Source organism: Canis aureus, chromosome 32, assembly GCF_053574225.1.
Source record: "Canis aureus isolate CA01 chromosome 32, VMU_Caureus_v.1.0, whole genome shotgun sequence".
NCBI classification, from domain to species: Eukaryota; Metazoa; Chordata; class Mammalia; order Carnivora; family Canidae; genus Canis; species Canis aureus.
Window position 1 is genome coordinate 43,831,607 of NC_135642.1, and position 14,029 is coordinate 43,845,635.

At 39.3% G+C, this 14,029-nt stretch overlaps 1 protein-coding gene across 41 annotated transcripts in view; it reads left to right on the forward strand.

Annotated features, from left to right (window-relative positions):
- The window catches only part of PEAK1 (pseudopodium enriched atypical kinase 1), a 293,696-nt gene that overhangs the window by 55,873 nt on the left and 223,794 nt on the right, over nucleotides 1-14,029 (forward strand). For 13 of the 41 annotated variants that reach the window (XM_077881987.1, XM_077881985.1, XM_077882020.1 and 10 more), the window contains one exon: nucleotides 382-532. The exons of 13 other annotated variants lie outside the window; for them this stretch is intronic. The gene's annotated coding sequence lies outside the window, so the exon portion shown is untranslated. Of the gene's footprint in view, nucleotides 1-381; nucleotides 533-5,623; nucleotides 5,722-10,972; nucleotides 11,120-14,029 lie in introns of those variants that run through there. 15 more of the 41 variants (XM_077882018.1, XM_077882013.1, XM_077882027.1 and 12 more) reach the window with 3 other exon arrangements.

Genomic DNA, 14,029 nt, shown 5'->3' on the forward strand with positions numbered 1-14,029 from the left:
AAATGCATGCTCTCTCTCTTTCCCCAGTACAAACCTACCATAGCCCTTTGTACCTGTCACTATCATAGTACTGTGTTGTGATTGTTTGCATATAGTCCTCTCATTTTAGAATCTGTGCTTCTTGAAGTCAAGGACTTTGCCATATTTGTCTTTGAATCTCCAGTGCATAGTGGAGAGACAGGAAAGAGATGTGTCACAGAAGCCAAGGGATTAGTTTCAAAAGAGTGGAAGCAGTCAGCAGTGTCAGATACTGCAGAGAGAGAAAGTAAAATAAGGTTCACAGAATGACTATGGGTTTCATCTTTTAGTGATTTCATCAAGAGTGGTTTTTTTTTTTTTTTTTTTTTTTTTTTTTTTTTTTTTTTTTTTTTTTTTTTTTAGTAGCAGTGGAGACTGAAGCAAGATTGGGATAAATTGAACAGTGAATGGGAGATGAAGAGACTCTCAAGTAGAGACTGTCACCACTCTTGTGAGAGTTGAACTGCGAAGGGGAAGAATGAGTTTAGGATGCTACATAGAAGGCGACGTAAAGGTATTTTTTTTTTTTTAAAGGGGAGGTACTTGAGTATGCAGATATACAGAGGTGGTAAGAGAAAGAACAAGAAATGGAGAGAGGACTAAGAGAAGGAACAGTGTTTCCTGTAGACACAGGAGATTTGTATAAGGACACAGGATTTTCCTTGAGTGGCCTCTTCATTCTGAGGGAAGGAGCTACCCATGGATGTAGTCAGAGGTAAATATATGGGTGTAAATTAGGAAATATAGGGAGCTCCCCTTTTTCCCTGGAGTAGAAAACAAAATTGTTGGCTTAGAGATACTGTGGTTAGTGATGTTCTGCAAATAGGCAACAGGGGTGAGATGTGGAGTTTGAGGGGAATTATGAATGTTTAATATCTGCTGTGAGGCAGGGGAGAGGTTGCTTACCAGAAACATAAATGTTGTTTGAGGGCCTCTTTCTTCTCTGTCTCCATGTAAATTGCCAAAACAGATATATGGTCAGAAATAATATAGATGGTACAAAAGGATTTACAGTGCAAAGTAAGTCTTCCCTTCGCTTCAGATCCCGTCCCTATTTTCAGAAGGAAGTACCATTTCCAGTTCATTTACTTTCAAATTGACTTTGCAAATATGCGTATAAATATATATGGAATTTTTTTAATCCATGAAAACTTACTGTTTGACTTCCTGCTTTTTCATTGTGCTTCTGTAACTTGGAGATCTCTCCATATACTTATATCTACTTCATGTTTACAGCTGCAGGATATTTTGTATATGAATATTGTATAAATTATGTAACCTGCCTTTCAATGAATTCCATTGTTTATGCCCATAAAATGATGAATAAATTCTACCTTTAAAAAGTAGAAAATCATTATAATACCTTAATTCTGTGCCTTAATTTTGGATTTATCCTGTACATACACACATTGAACAAGCTGATAATATGTGTATGTATACCAAAACTGAGATGTTTTCAAAATATAAAGATATCTTGAATATTCAAAAGTGATATCCTTAGTTATCATGCTCAGATATTTCTGGGATTGAGTGATAAGTATCTTGTTTTTAGGTTTGCTATTTTGTACACTGCTGCAAAATCATTCCTGTATGTGACTCTTATACATGTGCATGAGATTCTCTGGTGCATATACCTGTGAATGGAATTGCTGAGTGATAGGGTAATAAATAATAAATTTAAAGAGATAATACAAAATTGATTTACAGAGTGATTGGAAATAAATCACTAAAAAAAAAAGCAAAAAAAATTAAAAAATAAAAAAAAGGAAATAAATCACTATCACCATTTAATAAGAGATCCTGTTTTACAATCTCTTTAATAGGGTTTTCAGACTTAAATTTTGCTAGTTAAATAATCTAAAATACTATTTGTGATCTTAAAAACTAAAAATTGAGGTATAATTTTTGATTTTACAATAAAATGCATAGATCTTACACAGTTTAATGAGTTTTGACAAATACATTTACCTATGTAATCCATGTAAAGCATTTTTATTACTTTTTAAGTTCCCTAAGACTCCTTCCTTGACATTGTGACCTCTCACCAGAGCAAACCACTTTTCTGAAATGTCTTGTTTTTTTTTTTTTTAAGAAATTCATCTGTACTCACCTCACCAACTTCTTTCCTCCCATTCTCTTTTTTTTCTCTCTTTTTTAATGTCTTTTAAAAACATTGTAAAAAATAACAAATTTATCATCTTAGCCATTTCTAAGTATACAGTTCGGTGGTATTAAGAAGTTTAAGAATGTTGTGCATTTATCATCATCTTCCATCCCCATAACTCTTTTTTCATCTTGTAAAACAAACTCTATATGCAGTAAACAACAAATCTCCATTTTTCTTTCCCCCAGTTCCTGGCAATTACCAGAATTACTTTCTGTCTTTATGATTTTCACTTCTCTAAGTATCTCATGTGAGTGGACTCATGCAGTATTTGTCTTTTATAACTGGCGTTTTCATTTAGCATCACGTCCTCAAGGTTCATCCATGTTGTAGCATATGACACAATATTCTTCCTTTATGAGGCTGAATGATATTCCAGTGTAGGTATATACCACATTGTTCATGCATGGATAAGCCAATACTTGGTCGCTTCCATGTTTTAACTTTTGTGAAAAATGCTCCTGTGAGCAGAGAGTACAAATAGCACTTTGCGACCCTGCTTTCAATTCTTTTGGGTATATATTCAGAAGTGAAGTTGCTGGATCGTATGGTAATTTTGTTTTTAATTTTTGAGGGACTGCCATGTAGTTTTAAACAGCAACGATACCATTTAAATTCCTCTAACAGTGCACAGTTCAAATTTCTCCACATCATCATCAGCACTTGTTTTCTATTTTTTGTTTGTTTTAATAGTAGCGATCTGACTGGATATAAAGTAATATCTCATTGTAGTTTTGACTTGCATTTCCCTAGTGATCAGTGATGTTGAGCATCTTTTCATGTGCTTACTGGTATTCATATATCTTCTCGGAGAAATGTCTATTCAAATCCTTTGCCCATTTTTGAATTGGATTGTTGCTATTGTTGAGTTTTAGGAGTTCTATTTTTCTGGATATTAGTCCTTTATCAGATACATGATTTGCAGCTATTTTCTCCTATGTTGTGGCTGTCTTTTTAACTCTATGGATAGTGTCTTTTCATGTGCAAGATTAAAAAATTTTCATGAGGTCCAATTTGTTTTTACTTTTGTTACCTGTGCCTTTGGTATCATATCCAAGAAATCACTGCCAAACCCAATGTCATGGAGCTTCTGTCCTATCTTTTCTTCTAAGAGTTTCATTGTTTTAGATCTTACCTTTAGATATATGATTTTTTAAAAGATTTTATTTATTTATTCATGAGAGAGACAGAGGCAGAGACACAGGCAGAGGGAGGAGAAACAGGCTCCATGCAGGAGCCTGATGCGGGACTCGATCCTGGAACTCCAGGATCATGTTCTGAGCTGAAGGCAGATGCTCAACCACCGAGCCACCCAGGTGTCCCTTGATCCATTTTGAATTAAGTTTTATACATGTTGTTATGCATGTAAGGGTCCAGCTTTATTCTTTTGCAAGTTTACCCAGTTTTCCCAGCACCACTGTTGAAAAGAGTTTCTTTTTCTCATTAATTACTTTGATGACTGTCAAAAATCAGTTGGCTGTATATGCGTATGTCTATTACTGAGCTCTGTGTTCTGTTTTATTGACATTTTTTTCTCTTTGCTGATACTATATCAATTACAGTAGTTTAATAGTAAGTTTTGAAGTGAAATTGTGTTCTTCTTAAAGATTTATTTTGACTCTTCTAGTCCATTGTGTATTCATACACAGTTTAGAATTGACTTCTCCATAGAGATTTTATTTTTTTACTTATTTTTTTAAAAGATTTATTTATTTATTTATTTATTTATTCATTCATTCATTCATTCATTCATTCATTCATGAGAGACACAGAGAGAGAGAGACAAACAGACAGACAGACAGGCAGAGGGAGAAGCAGGCTCCTCGAGGGGATCCCAATGTGGGACTTGATCCCGGGACTCCAGGATCATGCCCTGAGCTGAAGGCAGGGGCTCAACCGCTGAGGCACTGAGGTGTCCCCTATTATGACATTTAAAAAAATATTTCATTTCCATTGTTCATTACTAGAATGTAAAAATACAACTGAATTTTGTATATTGGCCTTTTTTAGTTCTAGTAGCTTTGTATGGGTTTTTTGTTTTATCAGTTTTGATTTTCTAGGCTTTGTTATGATATGTATATATGTAAAGACAGTTTTCATCCTATCAACCTGTATTCCTTTTTTTTGCCTCATTTTACTGACTAGGACCCCTAGTACAATATTGAATAGAAGTGGTGAGAGCAGATGTCCTTGGCTTGTTACTGAGTTTAGGAGGAAAGTTTTCAGGCTTTCACCATGAAGTTGTTATCCTCAGGTTGAGTAGCTCCTTCTATTCTTCATTTGCTGAAAGGTTTCTTTTTTCTTCTTTTAATCCTAAATTAAATGATATTGGATTCTAATTGTGGTGTTAAAAGAATTTTTTAAAGGATTTTTAAAAGGGTGTTATAATCATGACTCATACAGATATAAAACTAACACTTGTCAAACGTTTAGCTCACTAGTTAATGAGGAAACTGCTAAGATGTTAAAGTCAGTTCAGAGGTAGACTTGAAGACTCGCTCATTTGTATGCAGTAAAGGAACGCTGAAATGAAATTTTCCAATAGATGCAAAAACTGGTCTATCTCTTGGGCAGTTATCACTTGTAATTTAGTGGACACAACTAATTTGGTCTTTAGTGCTCAAGAATAGTTCACATTATTATCAATTTTCTACAATTTTTATATTGAAAAATTGCTCAAAGGCAATGAAAGGTAGCGGTAATGTATGAGCTAGAGAGAACTATAGGTAGGTTTTTCTTTTTTGATCTGTTTTCAAAGCTTTTTACTGACAAAGAGTTTTGCTTTGAATTTCTATGATCTCCAGTGATATTGACTTTGTTCATACATTTATTGATTATATGCATATACTCTGATGTTCTATGCATATATTCTGATGTTAAATGCCTCATCAGTCTCTGTTGTCCATTTTTCTGGCCATGTTTGGAGTGTGTGTGTTACTGCTTTATATGTTCTTGATAATAATGCATTATAAGTTGGGTGTATTGTAAATACTTTCTCCTAGTTTATAACTTATATTTTCACTTCTTTAAGGTATATTTTGAACAATGGTTCTTAATTTTAGTACAGTCAAATTTCTCATCTTGTTTAAGAAATCTTTCCTGATGCTAAGGTTAGAAGATACTCATCTTTTCCACTAAGTATTTTAAAGTTATTTTTGACATTTAAGTACTTAATCCATCTGGTGTTGATTTTTCATATGGTATGATGTTAGGATCAAATTGCATCTTTTTTTTAAGAACATAGATGTGATGGACTGAATGTTTGTGTCTCCCTAGACTATGTTGAAACCCCAGTGTGCTGGTATTTGGGATGGGGCCTTTGGGAAGGAATTATAGTGTTAGATGAAGTTGTGAAGGTGGGGCCCTGGTCCAGTGGGAACAGAGCATTGATAAAAAGGGATATTAGAGAACTTTCTGTCTCTTTCTCCTCCCTCTGTAAAGGCATAGCCAGAAGGTGGCCACCTGTAAGCAGAAAGAGAACTTTCACCAGAACCAGACCGTGCTGGCACCCTCATCTCAGACTTCTAGCCTCTAGAACTGTGAGAAAATACTGCTATTGTTTAATCCACCCAGTTTATGGTATTTTGTTAAGGAAGTTTGAATGGACTAAAACATTTTGTTTCACATTTACTGCGTGGTACTTGTTACTTTTCTTTGTCAAACGCTGCTTGTGTGGGGAGGATGAGGTTCAGCCCCATGATGTCAGGGGCAGGAGTTGGAGAGTCCCAGGTACCGGGAACTTGAGTCTGTCACTCCTCACCCTGTACATTAAAACCTCAGGTCACTTCTTTACCTGTTTCTTTTGAGGAGGTGGTTGCCTTTGGGAGGAGGCACTGCTGTGATTACTCACCCAAGGGCTTACGTTAGAGGAGAAGGTGGTGGGGAGCAGCAGCCAGGGAAGGCTAGGGTGTATTCAACTGTTTTTCTAAGCTCCTATATTCTGAGGACCTGAGGTCTGAATAACGCACATATGGGGCCAGGTTGAGTGCACCTAGGTGCTGGGGCATAAGAAAAGCAAAAACTAGAACTCAGTAATTATTCTTCTGTTTTGTTAATCCCACAGCCTTGGGGAACTGCCTCTTGCCGCAGGCCAAAGCCACCATTCCACACATACCAGATCGAAAGGGGTCCTTGTCCCCCTAGGTGTTTCTCGCTTTTTCTGTGTAACTTACCCATGGGCTGATCTCCCGAGACAGGGTCAGTAGTGTTGCTCATTCAGCATCTTGGCAGGAATTGGAGCCGGCATAAAATTTTTCTTAGCTTTCTTAGGCTTCCTTTACATAGTTACAGGTGACTTTATTTTTTTATTTTATTTTTTTTTTAAATTTTTATTTATTTATGATAGTCACAGAGAGAGAGAGAGAGGCGCAGAGACACAGGCAGAGGGAGAAGCAGGTTCCATGCACCGGGAGCCCGATGTGGGATTCGATCCCGGGTCTCCAGGATCGCGCCCTGGGCCAAAGGCAGGCGCCAAACCGCTGCGCCACCCAGGGATCCCTACAGGTGACTTTAATCTGACAAAAAAAGAGTTTGTTCAAGGTTCTTCAGTCATCTGCAGGACTTCTTCCCTGCTGCGCCTGAAGCCTTCCGCAGAGGCCAGTAGAGGTGAGGCTGGCTGTAGCAGAGTCCCACAGTATCTTTTTGCTCATCCATTGGCGTTTCACTGATTGTTCACCCAGCCCTGCTTGCCTTTTTGAATAGGTGGACCCAAAAGGTCCTTTATTTAGGCGGTGTGCCTTACTTCTAAGAGGGTCTCTGGCTCAAAGTGGCTCTCCTTCTGCTTAGCAATATTACTTTATTTTTTTATTTTTATTTTGTAAAGATTTTATTTATTTATTTATTTATGAGAGAAACAGAGAGAGAGGCGGAGACACAGGCAGAGGGAGAAGCAGGCTCCATACTTCGGAGCCCGATGCGGGACTCGATCCTGGGACCCCAGGATCACGCCCTGGGCTGAAGATGCTCAATCCCTGAGCCACCCAGGCGTCCCAGTAATATTACTTTAAATTCTAATTTCAGACAGTTCTTCTCGCTCAGAACGACCCACGAATTTGTGAGTATTGTATTGCATCTTTCATGTAAATTTTGTATTCTGCTTATAATGAGTATGTTGATGTTAAAATCTTTTAAGTCATTTACATCAAGGAAACTTCCTCCTCCAAGAGAATGTATTGTATTTATTCTGTCGTTTTGCTTGACTGTCTGCTCTATCTCTACCCCCACAAAAGAATCTGTGGGCTTTACAATGCTGCCTTCCATGATAAACCCCAATGTTGTATTTATTTTTCTTCTTCCCCTGGGATTCCAGAGAAGAGGCAGGATCTGTTTCTCACTTAGTTTTGACAGAGGAAGGCTGGGTCGGAGGTCCCAGAGGGGCCTCATAGGACAGCCAGGAAGGCCCTTAGCTTTGCGCAGGTAGAAGTCAATCACGAGCTAGGAGGAAGTGAGAGCAGAGTTTTCTAAGTGATAGAGTCCGGCAGATGGAGTGTCTGGGAGACTCAGAGGAGGATAAGTGAGTCTCCCCACTGTTTGGGATTAGGAGTTTATACTGGAAAGGAAAGGGGTCCAGGGTACATGTTTGTTCAGGAATCCAGGGTAGGATCTGATCAAAGGTGAGTGTCAGGTGAGCAGTAAATATTATTCCATAAATTAATAATTCCATAAATTAGCAAAAGTAGGGGGTATTGGTACCAGGGTCAACTGAGCTTTGAAACCATTGTCCTGGAACAGGCTTGTGATCCTTTTCTTAGACGTTGTCAGGAGTAGAGGGGCCTAGGAAAGAATTTGAGAATGGCTAACTTTCTTGCTTCACCCTTTTGGTGGAATCATAGCTTCTTTGGTTTACTCAGATGCAACATGAGATCTAGAGCATGAGTTAATGGGGCCTAGCCAAGAAACAGCAGGCATGGAACCTTTCTAAGATGGAATCCCCCCAGTTTCTCTATCTCAGTTTTGTTTGCCTAGCCCTGGCATAGGTCCTGCCAGATTTGCCAAAGAGTAGGTGTTCCATGTTGTTAAATTAACACATAGCAAAGCAGTTAGGGTTTATAACAGGAATTGCATTCTAGATAGAAAAGTATGTACTCGTATCCACCATGGGTCCTGTATTTTGACAGGGTTAGAGTAGTGTGTACGGGCACGTAGAGTCTATAGAACTTGAGGACTGACTAGACATTGGTTGAGGGGAGAAAGAAATCAGGGATGATTCCTAAATTGGGCAATTAAATGGGCGGTGTGCTTATTTCCAGTGCATGTTTGAGTATAGCAAGAACTTGTGGGCTGCTTGGGTGGCTTAGCCGGTGGTGTGTCTGACTCTCAATTTTGGCTCAGGTCACGATCTTGGGATTGTGAGATTGAGCCCTGTGTCGGGCTCCTCAGTGAGCATTGAGCCTCCTTGGGATTCCTTCTCCCTCTGCCCCTCTCCCCTCCCTCTCTTGCACACCAACAAAGAGATAAATAAAATAGAACTTGTGGGGTGGGAGATAGATCTATTCTTGAAATATTTAGTTTGAGGGCTTTCTGAGTTATTCAAGTGGAGATGTGCAGATCTGTGTGCAGTTCTTGGAGAGGAGAGACTTGAGAGAGTTTTTAAGGTTAATAGTTTTTTGGGAGTAATTGAAGAAATTGCTCAGGATTGAGGACAGAAGCCCTGAGCACATCTAGTTTTAGCGGACAAATACAGAGAAAGGCTCTGGGAACGAGATTGAGAGGGAGACACTGAGTGGGGACAAAGGATGTTACAGCAACACCCTTGGTTTCCTCTCTGTCTAGAGACCAGATTTCCCTTTTAGCACCCTGTATTTGATCTTGCCCCCAGATCTTTTTTTGTTTTCAGCACTTTCTACTGGGAGAGATTGTGGATGAAAAATAGCTTTATTTTTGAATCCAGCAATTGCTGGTTTCTTTATATTTCATCTAAATTCTGCTTGAAAACAGAAGACTTTCTTCTTTAGCTCATCTCTCTAACTTCACCTTCTATTATATATAAAAGAAACTGATTGATACCTTGGACATCTGCTTGGAAATTACCTTAGCTAGGAGTAAACAGTTCATTACCAGCATTTTTTTTTTTTCTTACCACAAGGAACAGTTTTGCTAAATGTTCTGCCCCTTCATCATAACAGTCTTCTTTCCTCCAGCTTCTGATAATGTTTTACTCCTTTCCGGCCTTTGTAAAATAGCCTCTCAGTGCTCCTCAGGCTTCTGCTGGGAGATCCTTATGGCCCTTCCTGTTTGTGTCTCTCACCCAGTCCCACAGCTGATGTCACATGTCCTATGTTTTTATTATGTCAGCACTTCAGTTCCAGGTGCCAGATTTTGTTCTGGAAACTGTCGCTGTTTAACACACCACCCCAAACCTAGCCTCAGAACCTGCATTGCTTTTCCTAATCAAGCCTTGGAAGCCACTCATTGTCACTTCACCATACTCTCTTGGTTTCACGCAAGTTAAATGTCAGTTTGAATTTAGGAAGGAAATCAGACTCCACATCTTTGTGGGTGAGCCGCAAATTTACACATAGAAGAGCATGTGGATGGGAGATATTTTTGCGGCATATTTGGAAAAAAGTCTGCCGCAGATTTTTTTTTAATATTGTATTTATTTATTCATGAGAGACACAGGCAGAGGGAGAAGCAGGCTCCATGTAAGGAGCCCGACTCGGGACTCGATCCTGGGACTCTGGGACCATGCCCTTAGCTGAAGGCAGACGCTAACCACTGAGAAACCTAGGTGTCCCTGCTGCAGATTGATAAAATAAAATACATACAATTACAAGGGAAACCAATTTTATTTTTTTAAGATTTTATTTATTTATGAAAGACACAAAGAGAGGCAGAGACAGAGGCAGAGGGAGAAGCAGGCTCCACGCAGGGAGCCCGACGTGGGACTCGTTCCCGGGTCTCCAGGATCACGCCCTGAGCCGAAGGCAGATACTCAACTGCAGAGCCACCCAGGCGTCCCACAAGGGAAACCAATTCTATTAGAGTTTTTTTGTTTTTTAATTTGAGAGACAGCGAGAAAGAACATGAGGCTGGGGAGGCAGAGGCAGAGGGAGAAACAGACTCACCGCTGAGCAGGGACCTCAGTGCCTGAGGGCCTGATCCCAGGATCCTGGGATCATGACCTGAGCCAAAGGCAGATGCTTCACTGACTGGGCACCCAGGCACCCAGATACACCATATTAATAAAAGAAAGGATAAGAACCATAAGATCATTTCATTATATGTGGAAAAAGCATTTGACAAAATAACAACATCCACTTATTAAAACCCCAACAAGGAGGTTTAGAGAGAACACCTCAACATACCGCAACATAATAAAGGCCATATATGAAAAATCCACAGCTAATATCATCCTCAATTGGAAAAAAAAAACCTGAGAGGTTTCCCTCTATGGTCAGGAACAAGGCAGGGATGTGCACCCTCACCACTGTTATTTAACATACTACTGGAGGTCCCAGCCATAGCAGTCAGGAAAGGAAGTGAAAGACAAGGCATCCAAATTGGCAAGGAAGAATCAAAGTTTCACTATTGGCCTAACGTGGGGCTCTATCCCAGGGCTCTGGGGTCATGACGTGAGCTGAAGGCAGACGCTTAACCAACTGAGCTACGCAGGCGCCCCTAAATTAAAGTATTATTACCAAACTAGTTGTAATAAAGTATTATGTGTTCATTTAATATGATACACAACAATATGTAGTGGCAGGTCTATAGAAATTTTATAAATATAGTAAGTATTAGTAATTTTAGAAGTTGGAGGAAATAAAGGAATAATTTATTTTCCCATCCAAGTTCATAGGTCTCCTGATTCTAGCCACAGACCCTACAGCCTCTCGGATTAATGTAACAGTGTGAGCAGAAGTCACTACTGTGACCACATTCACTGGGGAGAGAATGTAGTGAGGAGAGGGCAGAGACTAAGGGGGAAGACACCATAGGGTAAGTTCTACATACTAGCAGTTATTTACCTTTTAATAAACGAAGGGTTTTATTGCTTTTTGAGTAAAGTCTTAAATATGTTTATGTGATGAGAGAAAGACACTGGTGAAGAGAGAAAGTTGAATATATGGTAAAGGTAAAGGCTGTGTAAAAGGTTTCTGAGAAGGCAGGAAGAGGGTGTGGTCTTGAGGTTGAATAACAGCATGAGTCTTGGACAGGAGGAACAAGTTAAAGGAGTTATGGGTGTTTGTGGGTGCTGTTACCAGGTCACGTGACACTCTGAGAAATATATGTGGATGTGATACATTGGAACACGGGGCGAGGGAGGCCCTGGCAGGCCCCAGAGAACATTAGAGCAGCACTTTGGGGGGAGGGATGTGAATATCGGGGATAGCATGGCGAGGAAAGAAGATAATGAAACAGGGACAGGAAAAAGTAACTGATCATGTAAGAAGACAAACCTCGCCTAGTTTACAGTTTTGTTTGGTGCCTTCCTTAGACCAGTCATTCTACTGACCTTAGATATTGATAGAAAAGTGGAATGAGAATAAAATGCAGTTATTTATTTGACTTCTGCTTATTTACGGTTAACTTTCTCTAAATATCTTGTTTAGCAATGTGATTAATACCTGTATTGCTTTTGCCACAAAGTAACTCAAACATGAGTGCCCAAGAGCTGCTTTCTCGTGGTTATTTGGGGGTGATATTGAAGAGCAGTGCTTGCGTGTGCTGCTTCCATGCTTACAGCTGGTTGGAAATTGGCCTCGAAGGGTCCATGGTTTTCTCTGTCATTAGCCAACAGATGCTTGCTACAGTGTTTTGCTCCCTGAGTCTTTATTTATTGTGAGGATAATGTATCTCTGTGCACTAAGGAGCAGGGCTCTGCAATACGGTGGCTCGTTTGTGTATAACAAATACCTGCCTTTGGCCACACATTGAGCCTTTTACTAAATGATTTTTTAAAAACAAAGCTGTTTTCAACACCTGGTTGGCATATCTATCTTCATATTGCTTTGATTTTTCTAATAAGTTGATCTTGAATTTAGTATGTCTATCTTATAGGAGAAATATTTTTTTCTGTTAAAAAATTACTTCAAATCTTCTTGAATCAATAAAAGTTTTAAAACTTGAGGTTGGTACTATGTATCATAAGAAAACCTTAGGTTTTAAGCACAACTAATCATTTATGCATGAGTATGTTACGAAATTATGAATTCATAATATTCTATATATTAGTAGTAGTACTTATATACTAATATGTAAATATATGTACTTGTATATCATTAGATATACATCTCACCACAGCTAAAATATTTTGAAGTATATGTTATATGTAATATACATCGCATATATAATATTACAGATATACATATGTAGAGGTCTTTTTTATTGTGGTAAAATAAAGGCTCTCTCCACAGCCCCTGTCTTCTCTAAATAGCTACTCCTTAGGGGTGCACACATATGCTTGAAGTCCTGTCCTGGAAATAGACTCAGCCATTTGAGCTAAGAATCCTGGAGTTCCAGGAAGGTGAAAAGTGGTCTCTGTGGGTGAGGCCCAGCAAGGCACTTCCTCTTGGCTCTTTGCATTGCCCATTACATAAAGAATGGTGTGGCCTCATAAGGGCTAAATCCGTTGCCTTCATGTAAGAGTAGTAGTGATTTTAATAATCCTTTTTTTTAAAGTTTTTATTATTTATCTCTACACCGAATGTGGGGCTTGCACTCACAACCCCGAAATCAAGAGTCACATACTTCTCCAACTGAGCCAGCCAGGTGCCCCTTAATAATCTTTTAATAGAACTACCAAACTTGATTGCCTCTAATTTTATTCCTTCGTTTTGTTGTATGTATGACCTTTTATGGTTCCCAGATTCAATTTCAGTGTCGGGGGCAGGGGTTCCCCACACACACAACACCAAGCAATTCTCAAGACACAGTAGGATTTCTGAGAATTCAACTCAATTCTGACACCATCTACCCGAAGATAGCATCAGATTTCATGGGCTAAGGGTTCAGTTCTTTTTTTTTTTTTTTAAGATTATTTATTTATTTATTCATAGAGACACACAGAGAGAGAGAGGCAGAGACACAGACAGAGGGAGAAGCAGGTTTCATGCCAGGAGCCCGACGTGGGACTCAATCCCAGGACCCCAGGATCCCTATTTTTATTTCTTTCAAAGATTTTATTTATTCATGAGAGACACAGAGAGGCAGAGACATAAGCAGGGGGAGTCCTGTGGAGGGAGCCTGATGCAGGACTCAATCCTAGGACCCTGGCATAACGCCCTGAGCCATAGGCAGATGCTCAACCAGTGAGCCACCCAGGTGCCCCTGAAACTTTTTAAAAAATTAATTAATTTTATTTGAGGAAGAGAGAGAGAACCAGGTGAGGCAAGGCGGGGTGCAGGGAGGAACAGAGGGAGAGGTCCAAGCAGACTCTGTGCTGAGTGAAGAGCTGATCTCATGACCCTGAGATCATGACCTGAGCCAAAACCAGGAGTTGGATGCTTAACTGACTGAGCCATCCAGGCACTCCCTTGCCTGAACCATTTCAGTGCTTCACATTTTTACTGGGATAAAGTCCAAACTTCCTGAATTGCCTTACTGAAGATCTTTTGCTCCCCATTCTGGTCATTGCTTATTTTTTCATCTTTGCTTTTTTTGGGGCTTTGTTGTTGCCATGTGAAACAAGTACTCTTTTCTACCTATATGACTTTGCACAGGCTGTCAGTCTTTCATGCTCCCCTTTCCATGTGAACAACCTCTAATATATCTACCAAACTCCTTATAACACTCAGTGAAAAAATTAGGTAGTCTGACAAGCCTTTTTTCACTTCCTTAGGAAGACTTAAGTCCTTTCCCTTTCTTTTTTTTCTTTATAAAGATTTCATTTATTTGAGAGAGAAAGAG